Raw genomic sequence first — 23607 nt, forward strand, 5'->3', positions numbered from 1 at the left:
GTTTAGGGATTCTTATACAACACAAAGAGATTATAGCAAGGTCTGTTATCATCTGCTTGTCAGCAGCTAAATGACGTGAGCTGTTAACTTTCTATTTTAAGTTGCTTGGTTGGGTGTTCTCATCAAAAGAAAAAAACTGAAAAACACAAGAGATTTTGTCATTTCTTTTGTTCTCCAGGGGCAAATCCTCTCCTTTTCTCTGCATTTGTCTTTTCAAGAGGGAAACTGAGCTCAGTTTTCATGGCAATCATGAGAGCCTATCTCCTATTCAGCAGCTAAACAGTGCTCAGACATCTATGCAAGAGATGACAGCTCTCCTCTATTTGCAGATCAAGAACATCACATTAATTGTACAGAGGCTCACTAAAAGCTAACAGATTACAGACCCTTTTATACATTTTACCAGTAAACAGTGAATGCCTTGATGACATCTAAAATGATGCACAAGTCTCAGTTTCTACTTCAACATATCCAGTCTGCTGTGAATGCATATGTCACTGGACAATGTCACAATGCTTTTTTCTTTCAGCCCTCTTGTTTTAGAGAACAGTTTTTAAAAGGGAATGAGAGGGCAACATGTAAGAGGGAAATTTGCACAATCCACTCTTTTCTGGACTGTCAAATTTAAAAAGATATTGATGTATTAACACCACAACAAGTATATTTAAACGTGCCATCACTAAGGCATCTATAAAAATAGCTCAATATTCCATAACATAACAACCATTCAAGTGGTTGTTAAGTTATGTTATGTCCTGGGTTTTGTTTGGGGGTTTGGTTTATTAATTCTAGCTTCATTATTATTCTGTGTTCTTTTGTCTCTTTCTTTGATTAGATCTGCTTGTTTCTGTTTTTAATTTACTTGAGCTCTTTCTTAGTAACTCCAGATTTTCTTGTGTCTAGTTAATCTTTGTAACTAGTTTAACTATGTTCCTTATCTCTACTCATTCTTTTGTGTTAAATTTACTTTGTGTACTTTCCCACAAACCCTGTGCCACTTTCTCTGTCTCTTCTCAGCCTGCCGTCTGCTGTCTCCTCTCATGCCTGCAGACAGTTAGCCATTTAGCCCATGTCCATTGTACCACATTCATTCTCCCAGTATTTAAACACTTCGGCTCCTCTCACTCGTTGCTGGTTATCCCTGTTAAATCTAGTGTAAGTCAGTATTATAACATGTGAATCTGACATGTTACTCTTTTTTGTTCGACATCTTATCAATATTTATACAGAGCAAACATGACAACTGGGATTTAAACTGGGCATTTGTTTAATTATATGCCAAAATAAAGTTAATTTACATTTTAAATGTCATTTTAAGTTAAGTTAAAATTAATTGGTAAAATATGCTACAACTAGTATGGCTTAACTTAATCACAATACATTTTTTCTTTATCTGTCCTTTTTCTAACAGAGTTCGTACGGATAATTTTAAAATTAATAATATTCAAATATTATAATATTATTGTAATAGTACATGCAGAGTTATTTTTAAAAAAGACAAATTAGAAAACACAATCATGTTTCTGATCGACTCAAGCACTGACTGAACAGATGATGCTCTAGGCTTAACTAAGCAATCCTGACTTAATCTGCTCTCCTGGTTTTGTGAAACAACCCTCTGGTGTGCTTTGCTTTCACACTGTCAAACAATTCAAACCATTTGAGAAACCTGCTTCCCCCTCTTCTTTGGTGGCACTACACCAGGAAACACAGAGAAAACAACACAAGAACTTCAGACGAAGATGAGCACAACTTCCTTCTTCAAACAAAATATTGGCATCAGATTTTAGATTTTCTCTTTTGTCTTTGGCAAACAACCACAAGTCATTTCCCCTATTACTACCAGATTTGCATGTTTGTTGTGGGTTACATATACCCAGAATGCTTTGCACTATAGTTAGCTTTCTGCTTTTGGAGTACTCAGTAGGAGTAGGTCCAGTTTGCCTTCACATAATCATTCGGACCACAGTAAAGTTCACTTCAACTGAACTGAGATCTAGGTTTTTAGATGGAACAGAGTTTGCTTTTTTTGGTCTGAATCAGAGTTTTATTGTGCATTCACATCTTCACAAATGAACCAGGCATTCAAGACAAATGAACAAGAGTTTGATTAAAGTGGACTAAACAGAGCTGATGTGAATCCCCCCGAAAAACAGTTTTGGCCTGACCTATATTTGAGCTAGAAAAACATTTGTTATTAAACAAGCTGTCCAACCTTTGTAATAATTTTAAAGTCAGAGAGTTGAACTATTCAATTAACACTCTTTATTATGGAGTGAAAGCTTCTTTAATCACAATAACTTTTGTTGAACATTTCTGTTCAGCTTTTACTGAACAGAAAACGGCGACAGGTGATAACAGCAACAGCTGTTCGCAACCTAGCAACTGAAATCAACAAAAGGCAAAATAGTGACAAAAGAAAGAACTATATTAAGAACCTGTTAAGCATTCTTCCAAATAAAATAATGCTTAACAGGATCTCCAATCTCCAAATAAAAAATGCTTTACACTTAAATATGTTTCACTTCACCTTTTGTAATTACATACAATCATGTTAAATTCGGCAAATATAAATAATGATGTAAATTATGCATAATATATACTTGTAAATAACTCACTTATCATGTAAATTATACTTAAAAACATATAAGTGGAAAGAAGTCATAACACCCATAGAGGAAAAAAATTTTCTTATTCATCCTACTGGGTCTTTAAGTGTTTTTTTAAGTTGTAATGTAGTCGCGCACCTACAGTTCCAGTTAAAAATTTAGCATCTAAATAATTAGAATACCACCAAGAATGAAAATGTTATTGTTATATATGATTGTCTCCTATAAATTCTGATTCCCAAGACTTCATTCTCTGTGGAGTCAATTACATTTTCTGGACTCTTATTCTGCTTAAATGAGTTTTAAATGAACAGGGAACTTTGAATTAATATGTCTGTGGTTGGCTCATGCTAACTGTGCCTGGTGGATACATATTGGCTGTGAAGGTTTTTGAAGTCATGAGTGAAATATTACAGCTGATCAAATGAGTAGTTGCAGTCATATGTCCACAACCTTTGAATGATTACGATCAGAGGAAACAATTTTACAAGCTGACATAAACTAAAAAATTTGGAAACATTGGACCAAGCAACTTTTAAGAAGGAAAACAGATGACTAGTAACAGCTAAGCATCCTGGAATTTATGCACATTAAATGATAACTTGATACATTTTCTGTCAGGATCCCAGGTTGTTTGTTTGTTTTGTACTTTGATTTCTTTATTATTTGCTTCATTATTATTTTGCAGTTCTTTCTAATTTGTTTAAAACTGTCTTGTCCCTGTTTTTCATTTAGTTAGTGTTTTTAACTATGTTTATTTCTTATAGTTATTTTTGGTTACTCTCGTTTTATTAGGTTTCTTTAGTGTACCGTAGTTATTCTTCAGTGTTAGATACTTTTCTGCTCCCTTGTGTGCTCTCCCTCGCTCCCTGTGCCACTTTCTTTCTCTCTCTCCTCAGTCTGCCTCCTGCTCCCTTCACTCACACCTGCAACCAGATAGCTCATCAGCCCAGGTCTTTTGTTCCGCATTCAACCTCCTCAGTATTTAAACTTATCATTCTCAGACGTACCTTGGTGGATCTTCTTGTCTTCTTCCGTCTGTTCCCTGTTGTCACCCCTCTGGTGTCATAGTTGTGTTCCTTTGTGCATTTTGGATTTTTTTCTTTAAGTTTCTTCATCTTTTTTTATTAAAATCACAAAAAACTCAACTCAGTGCTCCACGCCCACTGCATTTGGGTCCTCTCAACAACACTCAACATGACATTTTGATGGGCAAAGCAAAGATGAAGGAAGGTAGGGCACTGGATGGAAACACCAAATGTCAAATGTAATAAGTCTCAGTGTGACTCTGCACTGCAGTAACTGTCAGTTTAAGATCTGTTTCCAGGCAACTGACTATTATTTTAGTCTCTGGATAGACGCTTGAAGATGAAGTTGTGGGCAAAAAAGCTTTACCTTTCTGCTTACACCAGCTTTAGTACCTCTCATTCTTTAAAGCAAAGCTGCTTAGCTACTGGTCGTCTGTTTTCCTTTGTAAAAAAAAAAAAAGTGTGTCAGTTATCAACATGCTGTAAGTGGTTATATGGGTTAACATAAGAAGTCTGGGTCCCAGGGGTATACACTGCACACAGTTATTTGATTTGCTCCTGCAGCCACAGCTTAGTCCTGACTAAGTGCTGTGCAGAGGCATATGGCCAGGCTTGTGCGGGCCTAATTACAGACATTATCTCATTTGCTATTGTAAGGGACTGTTGTGCCATCTTCCACTTATTTAATTAGTCTTTTCACATGTTGGATGTGGGCAGCTTAGGAGGAAAATGTGACATATGGAAAGAAAAATGTACACTTTGGAGTTCTGGTTGGGTATTTAAATAATTGAAGCTTTTTTTTCTCGCTACAGATTAATTTGTCAAACAATTAGCTGTCCTTTTTTTACATTTGGTGGCACTACTCAAACAAATACTCTGAAACATTCTTTACATTGCCAGTCTACTGTCTTTTCCCATTTAACTTGATGGCTTAAAAGAGCCTCCTACTCCTGGCTTCCACTCCACTTGATCACCTCATTTGCATTTTATATTGGTAAATCAAATTAAGCACCGGCAGCTTTTAACATGATTGACTGCAGCCAGGGCTGCTCAGATGGGACTTATTCTGCACAGAAAATTAGACCATTTAATGTGCAGAGCAGAGAGCTTGGCTCCCCTCACATTCAGCAAATCACATTCACTCAGCTAATTAAAATGATTTTTCCCTTCTTTTTGTCGGTGTTTGCCAAAGGGCTTTGATAGATTTCCCCACCTGCTATTTTACTGTACATCTCATTTTCCTGCACTCTCTCTCCACCATTGGCCTCTCCACGCTGTGTTTCTGCTATTCTCTGGCTGACATGCATTATTTCTGTTTAGCTATATCACCTACATAGGAAACACTCAGACTTTTCACTGTCCAGATCTTGATTACACTTTCTCCAGAAAATTAACTGCACCAAGCCTTATCTGGAGGACTATTAAATATATTTAAAAACTAATGGCATCGGTCGAATATATTTCTTAAGAAATACAGTCAACAGTTTTATTTCATTTAGATGGACACTGTGAATATTGATTGGTCTATCATATCTATCCATATGAAATTAGAATTAATGGCTTGTGATGTGGAAGTGAGATGAACAAAATCTATCGGGTAAATAATTTTAAATGCTATACATATTTTTACTTTCCTTTGTGAAAAAAAAAAAAAGTATATTTAAACTTAGCTCACTTGAAGCCAGACTTTTCATCAGTAAACTTAAGGTTTAAGGATTATTGAACTTAAATCATGTTATTTAGGAACAACTAAAGTTGTGCTGAAAGTATTTTAATTGTAGTTAAATTATAGAAAATCACAATCTGAAGTGTTAGAAGTGTAGTATTATGTGGTAAAGTGGAATAACTGCAGGTATATTCTGTACACTTTTAAATTTCATTTAAAATATCTTTGCCATGTCTTCTAAAAATTATAAGCATTATATATTTTAATTAGTACTGTGATCACAAATAAACATTTGGCTTATTATAATTGGTAATGAAGTACTCTTAACTGATATGCAACTTTGTACATTATCTGCTTCATTATAGTACTCCAAACATATCGACTTCCAGTATACAGTATACAGAAAGATGAATTATATAAGGGACTACTCAATACACTTTAAAAGGTGAAAAAAATGACTATGTATATTCACATTTTGCCAATTTATTTACACAGAATTATACAAACTGCAAATATATTAAAAGTTTACAGACAATGAGATAGACAAATTTTCACAATAAAAAAAACACTTCAGAGAAAATTTGGAAAATATTTCACCAAGAACAGAATATAGTTTTAATTTAATGTCACTGTAGTCCAGTATTTCTCCAGAGAAACTGACATTTCTCATCCTAAGAACAGTTCCGATGATGCCACATACATAGTGAGTCCACAACATCCTAAAATTGTAAGTCGTACTTTTTTCTAAGCTGTTTTTGGTATTCTTTAAAATACACGTGCATTACTTTGTGTTTAATTGCTCTATTGTTTTATTCTTTTTTTGTAGGTTTCTGTAACATGTCGTTGTCGAGGTAACTCAAGATCATCCCCTTTCCCCATACTGGACATTTTGGTTTAGCAGTAACAATGCATGAAATAACCTGTAAACTTAATCATATGAAGTAACATCTAGACCTAACAGTACAATCAAACTTCAAATAAGATCTATGGGTTTGTGTTTTTGTGTGCGCAATGAATGGGCATGTTCTGTCATTGGTCCTCACTGGTTTGATGGTGCAGGGTGAAAAAACATTTCTGGCTGCCTTCTTTGAATGTATGTGTTATATGGTAAAAGTAGAAAATATAGTCACCAATATTATAAAATCAGTTGATGCTGGCATTCACTTTTAAGAGTGGACTTAAGGGAGACAAATTTAAAGTTGTTCATCTATTATCCAACATGCTTATCCTTGCAGGGTCTTGAGGGGGGCTAGTGCCCATCTCCAACAGTCATCGGATAAGAGGGGGGTTGATCATGGCCATGTCACCAGACCATAGTGACATAGTGACAGCAATGAGTGCACAAAAGAGAAATGGTAGATTAAAAAGGGAATTATTTTCAAATCAAGACTTCTTTATTAAGCACTTTGTACTGTTAAAAACACACCAGTGTCTGCTGTTGTTAAAAATGTAGCCAGGAAAAAAAAAAAAAAAAAAAACCTACACCATGAAGTGGTTGTGGAGACGTTCATCTTCAAAACTGGTGTGGTGATCTTGTGGAGCCAGGGCCATTTTTCTGAGACAGTGGAAACTTTAGGTTTTGTTATACCTGATCCCTGATTGATCAAGTTGATTTGCTTAAACTGTCAAAAATATGTTAAGATAAAAACAATGATAGACTAGTTATAATAACAGCCTCACAATATCAGTCTCTTTGATATTGATTGAGTCGCGTTTTCTTGTGCCTTTCACAAAAACCTGAGAAAAATAAGCTTTACGTTGACTACTTTAGTAGTGTTCAAGTAGCAGCAGGGTTGACCTGACCTTAATTAAAACCAGGTTAAGTTTATACAGAAAACTACATTATGTTGCAAACACAGAGCCACAGAGCCATTTAACTAGGACTAGGTCACCAGCTTGAAATTACCAAAAGTACTAATTATTATCAAGATGCTCTCTACTTTTAAGGCAATATTGTGCAAATCAATAATAGGAATTTGAAGAGCATTTCTTCTTCTCCCTAGTGATACTGTTCTTCTTCTTCAATTATAGTTGTTTATGGCAGTTTTCTAAAAGATGAAGGTATCCATTACCGCCACCATCTGATATGAAGTGTGAACTGGAGCTAATGCTGTTCACTAATAGAATTTACATCTGAAAATGAATTCTCTGGGTTGACATCTTCTGTGTTTTAGTTGAAGAACTGAGAAAAACAGAATGTATTAGAAGAGTGTAAAACTGAAGACACCTTCTGTCAAAATGTATAAAGTGGTAGATGGATCCAAAAGAAGAGATGGAGGTAACCAATGATTTTGGAGGTTAAATGAAAAGATACAAGTTACAAAAATTAGAGGGAGCCAAGGCAAAAATATAAACCAAAAAAATCTATTGAAGGAAACTGAGGGGACAAGAGGCGAACATGAGGTGCAACAAGGAAGTGAATAGAGTAGAAAAAAGGAAAAAAGAAGTAGTGAGTGAGAAAGAGAGGCTTCAGTGTTTTTTCTTGTGTTAGTTTCTTATTTTCTTCAAAATAAGAAACTAACACAAAGTAATAATGAAACTTCAATAAAGTCAAACTACAAAACAACCTAACAATTTGGGACCCGTTCTAAGGTTTTAAGGAAAAAATTGACACTAACACTTTTTTTGTTGTAGAACCTCTTTGCACTAATCTGTAAATATTTGTTTTGAGGCATGAACAAATTATTACATTTGTTAAACTACGTTACTTTAAGTTCCATTGTAAGGATTGTTTAATTTTTTATTGTTTTGTCATTTTAACAAAACAATAATGAAGCCTAGACATAAATTCAAGCCAGGAGATTCTTTCCAGCCAACCTGCTACGCCTCTGCGCAGCCAACCAACACCAAGTCGTTGCTTCGCCTCAGCCAGTCATCACTCAAGAACCTCTTTACAAGGCCAAACAACCATGGATCCAGCTGCTTTCCAGCCATGCTTCAAGTACGCCTGTTATGTGCTTAGTCAGACTTTGACTCAGATGACCCAACATCCCCACTCTTTTGCTTCCTGGCCCCTCGTGCAGTACTGCCTGATTGTCTTCTTGGTCCAGCCCTATGTCTCCCCGGCCCACCTGAGGCACCTTTTTTGGTGGGGAAGACTACCCTGAGCCTCACCCTGAGCTGTTCATCCAAACTTGAAATGATTCTTAGCATTCATGTCTTCTGCCAAATAATTTCAAGTCAGATAAAACTTTCTAACTGCTGCTCTTTCTCTGGGTGAGCCTCTCCAGACTGAATTGTTTGTATATATTTGTAATATATTTTTAAAGTGTACATTTAAAAGATAATTTTTTTAATAAATAAATGGAAAGGGTATTTTTAAAAGGATTATTCAATTTTAGTAATATATTTAATTAGAATATAAAGTATATTTTAGAAAAAGTATACCTTTAGAAAGTGTACCAGTACACATTTTTAAAAAGAGCATGGGAAGCATGTTTTTAAAAATGTATTTATTTAACATTCTTAATATAATCTTAAGTATATCCACTTGATAACATACTAAAATGTATTTCAGAAAAATACAGTAACAAGGTATATTTGAATGTATTTTGCTGATCATCATTAGGGTAGGTTTCTCCTGGTTTTGACCAATTTCTGGTTTACGTTTGTCTGCCTCACATTTGACCTTAGAAAAATCATAAAACTCTTAAGACACAGAATTCCTACGTTCTGGGATTCATGTTATGTTATGAAGCATGTAAATATTGAAGCATGTAAATATTTTATTATTCTTTTTCTTCAATCATGACCACTAATTTGTGTACTACAGCACAGAATCATAATGAACAGAGTTGCTTTATTTGCTCTTTATAATTTTCATAGTTTTAGTCTATATATTACCAGGAGAAAATGGGCCCTTCTTTTGCTTGATATCTTTTGCTGACCATCTGTTATACCCATAGGGGAGCTTTTAGTAAGTTGTAAATATTTAAACAGAAACCATATCTGGGCTTTACTTAATTGAGGGTACTTTTTACTTTATGCATTACGTACTACATTCAAATCACATTGGGTTTTTTGATTTGTTCATGAGTTTGAAAGTAATTAACAATTTATTCGAGGTAGCAGGTTCAAAAACAAGTCCATGTGGGTCAGCACTTGGGTCCATATATTTTTTAACTGTGTTGATGAAACACTGGAGTTCAAATGATCAGTGCTCATTCTTTTATAGATAAAAATAGAGACAAGATTTGACATATTAGGCTGTAAAAATACTGGTTAACTGTATATAGACAATAAAAACTTTATTGGAAAACACTATGTTACTACTAACACAAGGGAGAGATGACTGATTTCTGAAAAGGGGGGGGAAAGGTTTCAAAGCTACCTGTGTAAAAATGTGAAAAACAATATTGAAATACTTAAATATTGTAAAAGAGACAAAGTTATATGTGTTGCTGAAATGGAAGCAGAAGAAAAATGCTGTACTATGGGGAATATTCCCATTGGAAATAATAGGTGCAGCACACTGCCGACACCAGGCACTTCCCTGGAACACAACAGTCAGCTTAATTGCAGCTTTTAGGATCATTACTGCTCCCATGTGACTGTCAAAATGGACAAGGCTGGTGGGCCTTTGACAAACAGGCAACCACCACCCACCGTTCTACAGTCACAAGGGGCAGACTCGTAACTAGGAGAAAAATACCTTTCTTGTTTGTTGTCCTCTCTTGCCTTTAAACCAGACAGAAAAAATACCACAGAATCCATTTTAGAAAACAGGATCTTGTCGTTATACATTTTGTTGAGTTCCAAAGTCTTTTTTTCTTTGTAATTTGGATCTACGTTGCTACATTTATATAAATACAAATATGCTAAGCAATTCAATGTACTAATGTTTGTCCTCTAATATATCTCGAGCAATTTTACTCTATCAAAGTATGTGTGTGTCTATGTGTAGGTGTGTGCGTGTGCATGCGTGTGTGCGTGTGTGGGCGTGTGCGCACAATAGAGCCTTTCCTCTCTGTTTTACTTTCCTGACCTTTGCAGATTTGAGTTGTCATGGCTGCGAATGGCTCATTGCATATCTGCTAATAGAGGAACCCATTCATCGTTCAAGAGCTTGAGGGAAGTGGCTCACCAAGAGCCTTGGCCTCGTCTCTACAATCATCCAATGAGGTCTTTCTGTGAGCACTATTCCTTACAGGGCAGAGTATAATGTGAAGTACTCTTTGTCTAAAAGCCCTGTCAGAAGTCTTAACTCGTCAAAATCCTGTCACCAATACAAGACTTTTATCCTACAGAGCAATCTGTTGGATGGAGCAGCACATATTTATTTAGCATGACATTAGGATAGTTTTCCTAACTTAGATTTTTCTTCAAAGATTTGTTTTTTATTTATTTATTATTTTTGATAAAAATGATCAATATTTTCAACTATGTGACATGGTCTTATTGTTTTCTTTTAACCCACATAAATCCTTATATAAGCCTTAATGTGAGATATAGTTTTATACTAACTCTATGAATTTCCTAGAAATTATTTTTCTCAAGAAAATGATATATTCCCTTGTATTTGAGTCATTTTTGACATGATTTCCTTTTCTTATAAATCTTGAAAGTTTTAAAAAAAATTGTCTTTATAAAATCTAAGTGAACTAATTTTTGTTCATGTACAATAATGGCAAGAAAAACTTCTTTCATATGACACTTCTAAGCTTCATTTTATAGTTTTAGTTAATGATAGCTGAGATGTAGAAAAAAATCTCTGTATAAAGGGGGTTGTGAGCAGAGTCAATATCCATGTGTGATATGCATACTAGATAAGAGCCTTTTCAATGATTTTCCAGTCAAGCTTGTTTTGGTTTCATATGTGTTTGTGCCAATTTCAGTGGTGACCCTGAGCATTCAAATACAGACGATGAAACGCTCAAGGTCAAAACTCTTAGGTGTTGTGCTATTCTGAGTGCTTTAAAGCCAAGTGTGTTATCGTTTTCACTCAGAGGAATGCTATGGTAGTTGCAGAGGATGAAGGTTAGCAGACAGCACAGCACATTGAGTGCTTTAGAGCCATACTTGATTTGTTTTGTAACACCAGCCCTCTTCTTTGTTTTGCACATTCACAAAGACACAGTGCAGTGGGGTTTTTTTGTGTTTAACCAGTCAGATTTAGTTTTTGCAAATCAAACTTACTTTTCCTACAATTACATTTTTCAACAAAAAAATATTATGAGCAGTATGCTGTGGCCTAACAGTTATTTTATGCTTTCAACACAACAGGCAAATAAAATATTGTCATTTAATTGTCAGTCAATGGAGAGCAGTATTAAATACTGTTTGGTGTTTGCAATATACAAAAGAAATTTAAAAATACTTTTAAAGAAATTCTAGTTTGGGTTGTGAAATTTCAGGGAACAACCTATTTGACTTGATGTAGAAAGAAACGTCATTTACATTATATACTCATTTGCAGGCCAGATCTTTTTTCCTTATTATTTTAATTATTCATGAAGCACATATCTTTTTTGAGTTAAGTGCTGAAAAAAAGTTTATTAAAATCAATTTATGTTATCAATTGAGTATCAATTGCTTTTGCTGATTCCATTGATTTGATTTATCACTTCCTTATTCCATAATGTTCATTTGACCTTATGTTTCCAGACAGTCTAGATGTTACAACTAGTGTAACTTACCCATGTTAATGTTTATAGAGCTTAGAATATTTATGCACATTCCCTGTTCGACAGTCCTTCCCTGTCTGAGATGAGGAACCATTGTTTCTATGTAGCTTGTGCAGGGCTGCCAAAACACACACCTTACAGATTAACAGATATAAAGCAGATTTAACCGAGATTATTTCCTTTGTCAGAGAACGCTCTGACCTATCAAGTATGTAACTCATTATTTTTTTCCTTGCTGGCATGTAGGTACAGATCTAAAAGAGACTCTCTAACTCTTACGAGATTTGTCTTGGTTGTTCTTTTTAACAAAGTAAATTTTCTAACAGCAAAAGTGAGACAGCAGTCCGTCTTTGATTGCAATGCAAACTAGATAATGATTTCCCCAAAAGCCCAAATGTCTGCAGGGTCTAATCTCCTCTCTGCTCTCCTCCTCTGTTGGATAGAGCCCTACCCTGCTGACAGGTCAAATTTAGTTGATTTGACTTCTAAACCTCAGATGCAAAAATTTAATTTTCACTTGCCTCAATTTTGGCTAAACACAACAGTAAATCAGGGATGTAGTCATCAGTATATTTTAATGTGTAAAAAATGGCAGCATCTAGTTATCACTTCTCAGGGCTTGTAGTTTAACTTAAAGAATAATTTCTGGTATATTTCACAATAGCTACATGCAGAAGTATTAGTATTATCTGTGCTATTGAATTCCTCTACTTTGTTCGGTTGTTGCCATTTTGATTGTTAGGGAAACCTAACATCCCCAACTGTGTGTGTATATGTGCATAAACAATCAAGAGATAGTCCACTGCACTGAACCCCATTGAAAACATGATGGTTGTTCCACCGAATACTGATTTCTGATCTCTTCCTGAATTAAAACATTAGTAGTGTTCTTTCTGCACAAATATGGACTTGTTTTCTTTGCATTATTTGAGGTCTAGAAGCACTGCATCTTTTTTGTTCTTTTGACCATTTCTCCTTTTACGCAAGCAAATACAAGATTTTTGCTTGGAATTTCGGATCCATGTTGTCAGTAGAACACTAAAAGAATAATTTTCATTTTACTCAAACACATACCTATGAAACATAAAATCAAAGAAACTGATCATTTTAAGTGGTCTCAAAATTTTCTCCAGAGCAGTATGTGCCAAGGCACAGATCTGGTCAATGTTATGAAGACGTATGAAAGCCCACATAGAGTTCACCAAAAAACACATGAAAGACTCCCAGACTATGAGACCAGACACTTCTCTGGTCTGATGAGATGAAGATTGAACTTTTTGGTATTAATTCTAAGCAGTATGTGTGGAGAAACTGTGGACTTGACAATACAGGAAATGTCCTGTGCTATTATCAGAGTGGGATGGGGGTGTGACCAGAGACTAATGAAAGAGTGTGGGGAGAGAATTGTAAGAGAGAGTATACTGTACAGTTAGAGCTGGGAGAGAGAGCCACTAACGTGGGGTGGGCACAGTCCAGGATTTGCAGGAAAATAATGAATAATAATTCATTACAAATCATTCATAAGAGCTTTTGAGCAAGCCATTGAGAATCAAACTGACAGTCAACAAGACTAGTTGTATTATCTAGAGCAGGCAGGCAGCGAAAAACTTCATTCCCTCAATGATCTCCAGCTCATCCTGCAAAGTCTTCCCATCCTTTACTGTGATGACGCCCTTGCGTCCAACTCTCTTCGTGGCATTGGAAATGATGTTACCGATTTCCACATCTCGTACACAGCCGTGAGCACATGAAACTATATAGAGCTCAGTGTAGTAGTCAGGACCAAATAACCCGAGACCAAGTCAAGTCCAATACCAGCGCTGCGCTACATGACACAATAAAAATTGCTTCTCAAGTAGATCCACATTCCCATAAAAACACCTAGATATTAAATACTTAGAGTTGAAATAAGTTTAATTATTATCATTATCAATTCAAATTATTTGTCCAGCTTTGCTTCCATCTCTGTCCCACAATCTGCTGAGTTTTCATGGTGCCCCTATCAAGAGAACTTGGACGGTTTTCCATATTGCCCATGTCAGAAACCACCACCGTCTGCACCAATAAACATAGCAATTAACCCATTGTGCCTTTTCAATGGCTTTTAACTAATTAGTTTATAAAGAATGAAAGCACCTGCTAACTGTAGAAATCTGGAACCTCAGATTTGTCCACTGTTTTTTTGTGTTTTATGATAGTCTGTTGACTGTCACTTTGTTTTGAAATTGTATGTTGTTTTAGTTTCCTTTTATTAAGTCCACTAAACATAGCCTCTGGATTCAAGATCTCTTTTTCATATGTAGCAGAAATTGAATTGAAATTCTAGATGAGCTTAATTTAAGGATTTAAGGACATGAAAGAAAAGGGAGGTCCTACCTTTACAGGTGAAGTTGCACCTAAATGCTACTTTACCTGGTTAACCTGGGTAAACCTTTCAAAGGGGCTTGGGTAAACACTATAAATCTGAAAAGCTTCAGCAAACATCTCTTGTCCAAATCTTCATTTTCATGCTATCATATTATGGATCAAAGTGTTGACAGATCAGGCTTAAATTATATATATATATATATATATTTTTTTTTTTAAGTTTCTGTGCCCACTTACTTCACTTTAACAGTTCAACCTAAAGTTACTGACAGGATTAATCATAATTTATTGCTTTACACTGCCATTTAAAAGTTGCAAGAGACAACTAGAACCTTACCTGTGGGGAGCCAGACACCAGATAGCCCACAGGCAGTGCATGTGTGAGGAAAGCTTTAGATAGCTTGCTCATCTCCGATCCAACCTAAATGTGGTCTCATCCAGAGGGTGAGCATTGTTGCCTACACCCTGCCCAGGTATAGTGCTGCTTTTGTTCCAACTCTCCCTCAGCTCTGAGTAGAGTCACAGAGCCTGAGAGATCTCTAGGGTATGTTATCAGCGCTTTTTGTCCTGTTCTTGGCTTCACCTTCCCAGATCCTTTTGTTTACAGAACAGGAGAGGCACCACTGTGGACATGGTCTGTCTGTGCATTTTTCTCAGCCACTCTGTAAAGGCTCAACAAGCTCAGCTGTTATGACCTACAATTTTTAATCTGTCTCTGCAAGTTGAATTACTGATTATGCTTTCCAAATTTAACTTTGTGAATTCTATCTGCCAGGTTACCACAATTCTTTCTGTATGTTACTGATATTGGCATCAACAACAATGTTCAATATTTCAAAATATTTTTGTCATCTAAAATAATCTGATGTGGAAAGTATTTTGTCAAAATACACAATTTTGAGTTATTCTGGAAAAATCCTTATTAGATTTATATTACTTATGACAAAAAATGTTTGCAACAAAGAATATATTTGAATATGCGTTTTCAAAGTTTGTCACTTGTTACCAAAGCAGTCATTCTGAATGCACACCGAAACAAACATTCCAGTCTCCCCAGGACTTCACTAACTTAACTTATTGAGGGAAATGTTTTAAGTAAGCAACCTTTGTTCTGGTCTGGTTCTTGTATGAATCACAACTTAAAGTATGGAAAGCCTTTTGAAGCCATGTTGCAAAATTATGAAATGTTTAAGAGATGATTTGAGTTGTCCAGTATGGATTACTTACAAAGCACTGCAAAATATAACATTTATTTTAATTGAAAAAGATGAGTAGATATGACTTGACTTTGATCAAGGTTTTGCAAACACTCAATAAATGTAATCAATTTAATCCAGTGAATTTTTGGGTGCATAGTGAATTACAATGTTGACCTTAATCAAATAAATTTAGTGGACTTAACTTATCTTATCTACTCATAATAAGCACTTACCGGTAATTTAAATACATTATGGGCATTTTGAGGAAAAAACATTAAAAAAATGTATTTGGTTTATTAAGTAATGTGAATGTGTATGTGACAGTCAAGACAGCGCAACAAGGTATCCCACAATGCATTGGGCCATCATCAGCAGTAAGTAATTTAACCACTCTTTTTGTCACAAAAAATTGTTTTAAGATGCTTAAGGTCATTTTCATGAACACCTTGTTCTGCCAGAGTGTAGCCTTGCATGTTGTTTATTTGTTTATTTTGTTGAAAAAGTTATTTTTTTGTAAAAAATAAAAAATAAAATCTTTAATGCAAACTTTAACAGTTTCTCAAAGGTTTTTTTTAAGTTTGGAAGATTTTTTTTTTTTTTTTTTTTTTTAACAGAGAAACAAATAAAAAGCAGAAGCCAGGAAGTGTTTCAATCAAATAATTTTATTTTTTTATATAAGTAATTTCTAGTTTCAAATACGTGCCATAGCAACGAGTTTGCATATAATTTTAAAGTAAGGAGAACAAATTAGGTTTTACAGTTTTACAAATACCAGGTTTGAATTGAAAAATGCCATATAGGTTTTCCACTGACACAGCACTGCATGAACATTTTCTTGTTTTTGAGATGAATGCAGACAGAGCAGAATGACAGCTGTGCTCATCCAATTGCATAGCACATTGTCTCTACCTATTAATGAGACTAACATTTATATTTGTGATCTAAAAGATTTATTTTCCAAGTTAGAAAATTTATATTTTATGAATGCTTAAAAATGAACTTGATCCTTTTTATATTACCTTGATATCTACTAGACTGAATGAACTGTGATTAATTGACGTTAGTTCAAATGAAGAGACAAGCAACGTGCTTCCCTCAGTAAGAATCACTGATAGTGAAAAGCTTTTATTCATCAATGAGTTGAAACATTTGGAGAGCAGGAAGAACATCTGTCTTCCCAAAATAATGAGAAGAGAGGAGTAGATACACAAGAAATTAAAGGTAACCTAGGCCAAACATGCTGAGTCAGAAGGTGTCTTCAATGTCATGGAAGTCATTTTGACCTTCTTCAGTGCTGACAAACTTTCATTTTCCACACAGCTAGTACAACATTCCAGTTCATGAAAGTTCACAAGATACTGTTCAACAAAGCAATAAAAGAACAAGCGTTTTGCTTATAAGCTGGGATAGACTTTAACAGCTTTTAATTTATTCAGCATAAGGTCAAAAGTATAGTGTGAATTGTGTTCTCTAATGTGTTTAACACTTTAGCTTCTACCACTGCTTGAGAGTTTCTGGAATTGCCTAGATTCTCATTCTTGTCAGGAACCCAACAGTTAGTCTGACTGAGGAGTGCCACAAAAGAATGGCTTATCAGCAGAGCAGGATTGCCGCAGGGAGCTGTGTGTGTGTGTGTGTTTGTGTGCGTGTGTTCATGCGTGTCCTTAGATGGCTTTGCAGGTGTCTGTAAGCAGTGGCCAGCAGACAGAGAACAGAGAACTGCTTAATATATTCCCTTACATGTCGTAGAAGCAAATTTTAGGTGTTATTGATACATTGAATGGTTGTGGACCATGATCTGTATCTCTGCTAATGACTAATTCCAACTTTGGAGGTAACAAGTCAAACACATTATTGCCAACATCATTGCCTGGAAATTTGTTTATTTTTTTTAAATCATTTTTTGGGCAGCAGTATCTGTGTGACAAACCTAAACAGCACATAGGGAATTGTACAACCTGCCAAAAACAATAAACAACACAGCCCAACTTCACTAAATACTAATCAGATAGAAGAGCATCTTGGAGGTTGACACATTACAAAACGATGCAAAAGTATCCATCCATTTTCTGTTCACCCTTGTCCCTAATGGGGTCCAGCTACGTTCCAGGGGAGAGGCGGGGTACACCCTGGACAGGTGGCCAGTCTGTCGCAGGGGAACATAGAAACAGACAGGACAAACAACCATACACTCACATACATACAAACAACCACTCACATACATACATACACTCATATCTACACATACATACACTTACACCTACGGAGAATTTAGAGAAACCAATTATCCTGACAGTCATGGTTTTGGACTGTGGAAGGAAGCCAGAGTACCTGGAGAAAACCCACGCATGCACAGGGAGAAGATACAAACATACATACATCTCTGCCACTGTGATGCAAAAGTAAGGAAACCTAAAGTACATTTATGTTTGCCTATGCTTCTAAATGAGGGGCTGTTTGGCTGCAGCCTTGGACCAATTTAAAGCTCTTAAAATTATTTTGCCTATAATTCAAGAATGTTACAATTTGAATGGCAGGGGCCAGTAGTTATTGGATATACACTGTTTTCCTTTTATGTTATATTATTATTGTTAAAGTCAAAATATGAACTAAAGTTAAAATCTTCTAAAAATGTACAATGTATTCATCATTCTTCGTGAAAGATTTTTTTTATTTTCATTTACATATTTTATTAGCCAAGCATCAAATGTTGAATCAGCCAATCACATGGCTGCAACTCAATGCATTTAGGCATGCAGACATGGCCAAGACGATCTACTGCAGTTCAAACCGAGCATCAGAATGGGAAAAAAAGATGATTTACGAGACTTTGAACGTGGCATGGTTATTGGTGCCATATGGGATGGACTGAGTATTTCAAAAATTGCTGATCTACTGGGATTTTCTCACACAACCATCTCAAGGGATTGCAGAGAATGGGCCAAAAAGAAGACAATATCCAGTAAATGGCAGTTCTGTGGGTGCAAATGACATGATGCCATAGGAGAATGGCCAGACTGGCAACAATAACTCAAATAACAACTCGTTACAACTGAAGTATGCAGAAGAGCATCTCTGAACGTACAACACATCGAACCTTGAGGCGGATGGCTACAGTAGCAGAACACCACACCAGGTTCTTAGCTCCTATCAGCTAAGAACAGGAAACAGAGGCTACAATTCACTCAGGTTCACCAAAATTGGACAATAGAAGATTGGAAAAACTTTGCCTGGTCTGATTAGTCTCAATTTCTGCTGTGATATTTGGATGGTAGGATCAGAATTTGGCCTGCTGAACTGTTGACCAGCAGCCTGATCAATGGTTCAGGCTGCTGGTGGTGGTGCAGTGCTGTGGGGGATATTTTCCTGGCACACTTTAGTACTAATTGAGCATCGCGTCAACGCCACGGCCTACCTGAGTATTGTTGCTGACCATGTCCATCCCTTTCTGACCACAGCATCCCCATCTTCTGTTGGCAACCTTCAGTACTCGCCATGACTCGCCATGTCATAAAGCGCCAATCATTTCAGACTGGTTTCTTCTGGTTCTTAAATTTTGTTCAATTAATTCCAAATCAAGACATGTTTATAAGCACTTTGTGGTGTTGGAAACACACCAGTTTTTGCTGTTAAAATGCAGCAAGGCCTGGTGCTGTGACGGAGCAGGGGTGGGGCACGATACATGTATGGAGGCCTTGGTCCTTGTGGCGGTGGTCGCGGGTTCGATTCCTGGCCTGGCGATGCTTGCCCTCTTTCCTGTCGGGATACTTTCAAATGGGGGCCAACAAACCTTTTAAAGAAAAACAAAAGCATGAAGACTTTGCAGAGATTCATTCTCAGAACCGGTGTGGTGATCTCGTGGAGCCAGAGCCTCTTCTGAGACACGAAAATCTTTAGGTTTTCTAATACCTGATCACGGGCTTCCCCTTCCATCTTGATTTGCTTAGACTGCAACAATATGTTGAAGATAAAAACAGCTATGAATGACTTCTGATAAATGCCTCACAATATCAAAGCCTCTTTAAAACCAGGTTAAGTTTATGAAGAAAACTATATCAAGTCGCAACACAAAGAGCCTCCAGGCAATTATAGCATGAAGTTGAATGATTGTTATAATAATAACCATAATAGTCACAATAAAATTGATAAAATAACTACAAACTCTTTTGTTTATATATGTATTACACTGTTCATAATTAAACTGAGATCGTTAGAATTTTAAGCAAACTTACCACCAGCACCAGCAGCCTTCCTCCCCTTTCATGACCCACATTTCATTTTCATCCAGTTCTTGTCATGTATTATCGTCTATCTCAGACTAGGAGGTCACCAGCTTGAATTTACCAAAACGAATAAATATAATCAATTTGCTCTCTACTTTCAAGGCAATATTGTGCAAGTAAAAGTTATAAATTTGAAGAGCATTTCTTCTCCTTCCCAGCTTCACAGTGATGCCCTTCCTCTTCTACTAGTTATTTTTATGGCAGTTTTTATTTTTTGTTTGTTTGTTTTTTGTTTTTTTTAAAAAAGAAAGTGTGCAGTATCTGGTCTGGTGTGTGAACTGAAACTAATGCCATTCACTAATAAAATTTACATCTGAAAGTAGATTGGGTAAAGACAGCATCTGTGTTAGTTAAAAACCTGATAAAAACAGATCATATTCTGAGAGATGTAAAACTGAAGATACCTTCTAAATTTAGTGGTAAGGACCAATGATGTTTTTGCTGAAGAACCTCTGTCAAAAAAATGTCAGTGTTTCATGTTATTAGATATGAACAAATTATTTATTACTTTGTTAAACAATATTGCAGTACAATCCTTAAGTTTCACTATAAGGATTATTTATTTATTTATTTATTTATTTATTTATTTATTTATTTATTTATTTATTTATTTATTTATTTATTTATTTACTTATACAATTGACATTTTAAAAAACAGTAAAATATTATTAAGGCACTTAATAAGCTATACCTAAGTAGCATATAATATGCATGTAAACACTGAAAATGTTTTATTCAAATATAATTAGAAAGTACTTACAAAATATTTACAAATATTACTGAAATATATTTATTTTGAGATTTATTAAGGCTCAATTAATATACAAGAACTGTTTTGAAATATTGCCAAAAAAAAATCTTCAGAAAAGTATTGTTTGTATATATTTGTAATATATTTTTAAAATATACATTTAAAAGATACAATTTTGCATGCAAGGTGTGTTTTTAAAACAGTTATCCAAAGTATAATTTTACTAATATATTTAATTAAAACTTAAAGTGCATTTTTGAAAAATTACACCTTCAGAAAGAGTGCCAAAATGCTTTTTTAAAAGGAGTATTAGAATAATGGTTTAAAAATGTTTTCATTTTACATTTTTTATATAATCTTAATAATTATATCCACTTGATAACATGCTAAAAATATATATATATATTTTTAAAAAGACGGATTATTTTACATATTACGCTGTAATATATATATATATATATTTTTTTTTTTTTCACCAAGGCAATGTTCATAGGGATTGTGGAAACACTGGCAACCAGTGTAGAGAAGTGGGAAAATTAAATAACACTCTACTGTTATTGTCATTGATGTTTTGTAGAACTCATGCTACATTCAGAACAACATAATTCCACTGTAAACATTCCTGTAAAAATAATTATTTCTACAAACAGTTAACACTTTTTGGATCTAAAATGTCTAATTGAAGTTATTTTAGTAGCTGTATATTTGTTTGTTTGGGTAAATATTGAAATTGTTTAGTAAAAAGGCTAATTTATTTGTTTAACATGGAACAATATTTATTCCATACCTCTTTGTAACATCTTCGTAAAGAAGGTCCTGCACCCTGATGAGCAAAAGCAAATACTTCAGATCATTTGTTTCAGCAATAGTTGCATAAGCTTCAACCCATCCTGATACCCCAGGTTGGTGCTTGCCCATCTTGCTGTGGTAATGGAAACTGGGAGGAATGTAGCTTGATGCTGCTGCAGTGGCAGCATCTGTTGTCACAACCTGCTGCGCAGAGCAATACTGGCCTTCACAATATAGATATAGCTGTTGTAACCATAACTACAATTACAAAGTGTAAACTGAATGTAATTACCTGTATTGCCTGGTATCATTGGGCTCTTGCGCAATGCACAGTTGGATATCACAGGTACAAATTAGGAGTTTCGCTTTTACCTTCAGGCAAGTTTACAGTTATTCTGCAGCACGTTTGGCACAGTAGAATATCCATTCCTATTACTTTTGTGTCAATAAACACCAATTTTTCCAAACAAAATATCTACTTTCACTGTTAGGACTCCATCTTAACTTCCTGTGCAATGGCAATCATCCATATTCTCCAAGCTCACTTTACTTTTGTGGCCATTTGTCTTTTTTGGAAGGGGAATAATGTGATCATTTTGCCCTGATCACTTTTTTTTTGCACACCCCATAGAAACAATAGAACTGTTTGTATAATGAACCTGCTCTAAAACTCTGAGCCTCGTGATGAAAGTGAATTTTACATCCAACATGCTTGTCATCAAGCAGGAGAGGCAAACTGCCTTCTTTTGCCTACTTTAATTTAGCTAACAACAGCCTAAGGTTTTTAGACATTGTTGCAATGGCTAGGGTAGACCTCATTTGCTGGGATGAAATACAACATTGATATCTTGGTTTTAAAATGTGCTCACATCTATATTCTGCATGTTAAGCAGAGTTGTTACATGGGCTTTGGTCATAAGAAGTTTTAACTTTAAAAGTTGCAGTTTATACAGACCCTTCAGATACAGGACACTGGTAGAAGGTTTCCACAAACAGACCTGCTGATTTCTGACAATTAAAAGTGTCTGACAATTACAAAGAATATTATGTGCTCAGCCAAAACAACAGAACTCCCCGCCTCCTCTCACCCACCAACTTCCCATGTTTTCCTGCAACATCAGTTTTGCCCTGATTCCATTCATGACCTAAAGAATTGCAACTGGACATATCTAATATTGTTTACTCTTTCCTTGCTTGTTTAACTGTACAGTAGTTGAATGTCAATATAATATAATTAGTTAAATTTGAGCTTTACTATTTTTGTCTATTTTAAGGTATTTGCTTGTTTTTTCTTGTCCAGAGTATGTTTAATATGTCACACAGATGAAGGAGACAGGAGATTTTTATGTAGTATCCTTTTCAATTCAAAAATAAATAAATAAATAAATAAATAAATAAATAAATAAATAAATAAATAAATGATTTCAGGTGTGCTGTGGTGGCGCAGGGGTTAAGCACAACCCACATAAGGAGGCCTTAGTCCTCGACGTGGCCGTCGCAGGTTCGATTCCTGGCCTGGCGACCTTTGCTGCATGTCTTTCCCCTTCTCTCATTACCCACTTTCCTGTCAATTAACTATCAAATAAAGGCCACTAGAGCCAATAAAACCTTTTAAATAATAAATAAAATAAAAGATTTCACTGAACTACAGAAGTACTACATACAACCGAGTTAACTGAAAAACAGGTGATACGTCTAAATCTTATATGCTTCAGTTATGTTATTCTTATATCATTTAAGCATAATTGAATGCAGGGACAAGGCTTCAAACCAGATTCTCCCACCAGCACCGCTTATCCCTTTCCCCCCCAGGTCTGCAAATCCTCACTGATAACACACAATGTTTTTTTTTTTTCCCCATCACCACTCAGTTTTCAAGAACATTGATTGACAAATAGGTGTTCTTTTTATAGCGAGTGATATCTTGTTTCCAGCATAAGGTGATCCACAGCAGGGTAGGTGTGCTGTAAAATACTATGGCATCGTATCCAGGCCTGGAGTTAAATCTGAGGTAACCCCTGGAAGCCCTAAATCCTCCTTCATAGTTCAGGTCCCTGTGGAGTTGTTTCATCTTATGTTTGTATCTGCTCAAAAAGCAACCTCTGGTGGCCATCTGAATTATGACCTAAATCAAGCTCAATTTAACAAGTTTCACCAAAAAAAAAAAAAACATTTCACAGGAGACAGTGAAGATGTCATACAACTTTGGCACAGTTATTTTTTCTTTTCATACTTAAATGTAATTTTTCTTCTACAATCACAGTTGTGCCCTTTGAACAAAGATTCAGACAG

This window comes from Gambusia affinis, linkage group LG03, assembly GCF_019740435.1.
Source record: "Gambusia affinis linkage group LG03, SWU_Gaff_1.0, whole genome shotgun sequence".
In the NCBI taxonomy this organism is placed as follows: domain Eukaryota; kingdom Metazoa; phylum Chordata; class Actinopteri; order Cyprinodontiformes; family Poeciliidae; genus Gambusia; species Gambusia affinis.